The sequence below is a fragment of the Lycium ferocissimum genome, chromosome 2, assembly GCF_029784015.1.
Source record: "Lycium ferocissimum isolate CSIRO_LF1 chromosome 2, AGI_CSIRO_Lferr_CH_V1, whole genome shotgun sequence".
NCBI lineage: Eukaryota > Viridiplantae > Streptophyta > Magnoliopsida > Solanales > Solanaceae > Lycium > Lycium ferocissimum.
This window is the reverse complement of record NC_081343.1, coordinates 5,891,648-5,896,144: the sequence shown is the minus strand read 5'-3', so window position 1 is coordinate 5,896,144 and position 4,497 is coordinate 5,891,648.

Genomic DNA, 4,497 nt, shown 5'->3' with positions numbered 1-4,497 from the left:
AAACAACATACACATGAAAGTAAAAGCTTGGGTTGCCTCCCAAGAAGCGCTTGATTTTTCGTCGCGACATGAGATTGTTACCTTTCTTTCATGGCTCATTGAGGTAGATCTCCTCAATACTCTTAGTCTCCAACTCATTTAGAAGGCCCAAGTATTGTTTAATCCGCTGCCCATTCACTTTGATATGATCTTTATTTGAACAAGCAATTTCAATCGTTCTATATGGGAACACATGTGTTACTTCAAAGGGGCTGGAACACTTGGAATTTAATTTTTTGAGAAACAACCAGAGCCTTGAATTGAACAATAACACCCTATCCCTGGGGCTAATTTCTCTTTTTAAGCTCTCCTTGTCATGGAAGTACTTCATGCGGGCTTTGTAGAGTGAAGAGCTAACATATGCTCTAAAACGGAATTCATATAGCTCATTAAGTTGATCCATTCTCAAGTTTGAGGCGTCACCTCAATCTAGATTCAACTTCTTCAAGGCCCACAATGCCTTATTCCACCGAGAGATGACAAGGTTGTGGCAAACAACAATTGGTAAGGAGACTGGTGTCTTGTAAGCCGTCCGGTAAACCCATAGAGCATCATCCAATTCCTTGACCAATCAGTCCTATTAGCATTCACGGCCTCCATATTTCTCAAGAAGATCTTTGAACAACCGGTTGCAAAAATGAGAGCCCCCATCACTAATGATTGCCCTTGGTGTACCAAATCGTGAAAAGATGCTCTTTTTGAAGGCGGTAACACTTCTTCTTTCATTATTTGGAAGCGCCATAACTTCAACCCATTTAGACACATAATCAACTGCCACTAAGATGTATTTGTTGCTATAAGAACTCACGAATGGACCTATGAAATCAATCCCCCACACATCAAACAATTTCACCTCAAGAATCAGTGACATTGGAAACTCATCCCTTCTTGAAATGCCCTTTTGCCTTTGACATTGGTCACAAGCTTTGACAAAATCATGGGCACCTTGGTGGATGGTGGGCCAATAAAAACCACTTTGGAGAACTTTTGCCGTCATCTTTTAGCTACTATGGTGTCCACCCACGGGTGATGAGTGACAAGCCCCAATGATGGGCATCATTTCCACTTTGGGTATGCACCGCCTTATGATGTTGTTGGCACAAACTTAAAACAGATATGGCTCATCCTAATAGAACTTCCGAACATCACTCAAGAACTTTTTCTTTTGGTGGACATTTAAATCCTCTGACATGATGTCAATAGCATGATAATTGGCAAAATTCGCATACCATGGAATCATATCATATGACTTTGTCATAACTTGCTCATCTGGGAATGATTCATTAATTTCAAGACCACCTGATGGCCTCACACCTTCTTCAAGACTAGACAAATGGTCTGCCACTTGATTTTCACACCCCCTTCTATTCTTGACTTCAAAGTCAAATTCTTGCAAAAGAAGTACCCAACGTATCAACCTTGGCTTTGCATCTTTCTTTGTTATGTGGTAACATAAAGCTACATGATCGGTGTGAACAACCACATGGGTTGCCAAGAAGTAAACATAGAATTTCTCAAAAGCAAAGACAATGGCAAGCAACTCTTGCTCGGTGACTGTATAGTTCAATTGGGCACCATTGGGAGTCTTGCTTGCATAGTAGATCGGATAAAAGATATTTTCACTTTTTTGTCCAAGCATGAACACCATTACAAATGCATTCACATCACACATGAGCTTAAAGGGCTTAGACCAATCCCGAGCGATAATGATGGGAGCTGATGTGAGTTTCTCCTTCAAACAATTAAAAGCCTTTAATAAGCATCATCAAATATGAATTTTGATTCTTTCTCCAATAACTTGCAAATAGGATTGACCACTTTTGAGAAATTCTTGATGAATCTTCGATAAAAGCCGTCATGCTCAAGGAAGCTTCGAAAATCTTTGACAGAGATAAGAGGAAGAAGCTTAACAATAACTTCAGTTTTGGCTTAATCCCTCAAGATCCTTTTCCAAAAATTTATGCCCCAAGACTATGCCTTCCCTTACCACAAAGTGATATGTTTCCCAATTGAGCATTAAGTTCGTTTCTTCACATATTTTTAATACTTTGGCTAGATTCCTTAAGCAATCCTTAAAGGAGTCCCCAACTACAGAAAAGTCATCCATGAAGATTTCAATGGAATCCTCAACCATGTCCGAGAAGATGGACATCATGTAACGTTGGAAAATTGCGGGAGCATTGCATAACCCAAAAGGCATTCTCTTGAAAGCAAAAGTCTCGTAGGGACAAGTGAATATTGTTTTCTCTTGATCTTCCGGGGCAATAGTGATTTTGTTATACCTCGAGTAGCCATCCAAGAAGCAATAGAAATCTCTTCTCGCAAACCTATCAAGCAATTGATCCATGAAAGGCATTGGGAAATGATTCGTCTTTGTCTAACGATTCAACTTTCTATAATCCATTCACACTCTCCAATCGGTAACCAGACGAGTTGGAATTAATTCATTTTTCTTACTGGGCACAAATATATATATATATATATATATATATATATATATATATATATATATATATATATATATATATATATATATATATATATATTCCACCCTTTTTGGGTGCACATTGAACCGGACTAACTCATAGGCTATTCGTTGTTTACACAACATCGGCATCTAACCATTTGATGATTTTCACTTTAACCACTTCTTGCATAGGAGGATTTAACCTCCTTTGGTGCTTAATACTCATTTCACAATCTTCATCAAGTTGGATTTATGGGTACAAATTTCGGGAGGAATTCCTTGAATATCCGCAATACACCACCCGATTGCCTTTTTGTACTTTCTCAAGATCTTCTCAAGATCACCATTAGTCGCTCTCTTTATTCATCCATCAATCGGGCGGAGATTATCATGGGCAAAGTGTTGTTTGGTCCAAGGAATTCATACCTCAAATGTGAAGAAAGAGGTTTGAGTTCCAAGGTGGGAGGCTCAATGATAGAGGGCTTTGCGAGAGGCTTCTCACGATTTTTTAGATCAAGATCAAGCTTTTTTGGGATTGTATTTGTATGTACCCAACCCCACCAATGCATTAACTATTTCCTCAAATTCTTCTTTATTTTCCCCCTCATAGTTCATTACAACTGTCATTAACATCTCACCACATGTTCATACTTAATGGTTGTCTCCATAGATTCATCAATTGCATCAATAATTGACACAACACTCATGTCCACCAATTGTTTCATCTATTTACAAATATGGAAAGTGATCTCTTCATCATTCACTCTAACTTTTAAATCACCCTTCTTCACATCTATAAGAGCACACCATATAGCTAAGAAAGTTCTTCTCAAGATTATGGGCACTTCGAAATCAACTTCACAATCTAAAATCACAAAGTCGGCCGGAAAAATGAATCGGTCAGCTCTCACAAGCACATCATAAAGAATACCCACCAGTTTCATTACAATTCTATCCGCCACTAGCAACCTCATAGTTGACGGTTCAGGGAGTGACCAAACTTAACTTTTTAAAGATAGCAAGTGGCATCAAGTTGATGCTTGCTCCAAGATCACATAAGGCCTTTACAAATTTGTACCTCCCAATTGTGCAAGGAATGGTGAAAGCTTTCGGATCTTCTTTCTTTTGAACCAAACTTTTGTCACAATAGAGCTTCAATGATGTGCAACCCCATTGTTTCAAAACTAGAATGCCTTCTCTAAGTTACAATATCATTCATGAATTTTGCATACCCGAGCATTTGTTCAAGTGCCTCCGTCAATGGGATATTAATTGAAAGTTGTTTTAATTTCTCTATGAACTTGAGAAATTTGCCATCATTCGCTTTCTTAGCAAATATTTAAGGAAATAGAGGAGGAGGCTTAGGAATAGGCTTCAAAGCTTTAGGAACCTCATCTACCACTTTCTCGCCTTTCGGCACTTTATCACTTTAGGGAACATGTTCAATAACAATGGGCACCTCAATAGTAGCCCGCTTCTTTTTCATCTCTACTTCTTATTTATTGATCCTTGGCTCTTCAATAATTTTTGCTTCATCAACCAACCCCTTTTTCGTCACCAACTCTTCTTGCCCAATTGTTTTCCCACTCCTAGTAGTGATTGCATGGCATTTGTGTTTATCATTTTCGGATTTACAATCATGTCACTAGGGAGTGTGGCCTTTTTCCTTTGATTAAGTTAACTGAGATTTGGCTTAGTAGTGACTCAATTTGTTTAATGGAACTGGAATGTGAACTCACCACTTGCTCCATTTCTTTACAAAAGGAATCGGTTGACTCCACTTTTTTCAAAACTCTTTGTTACACCTCGAAAAATTTTCGTGTCGTCATATGATAGATAGACTAATGCAGGGTGAGATGAATATGATGTTTCTATAAGTAAGAAAGGTTATTTAACAATCCTAGCTAAGATTTCAAAGAATTTGGAAGTAGGAGGAGAAAGTTCCTTAAGAAGGGCAAAGTATATGTGGTGTTTTGGAAAAGCTCCATAAA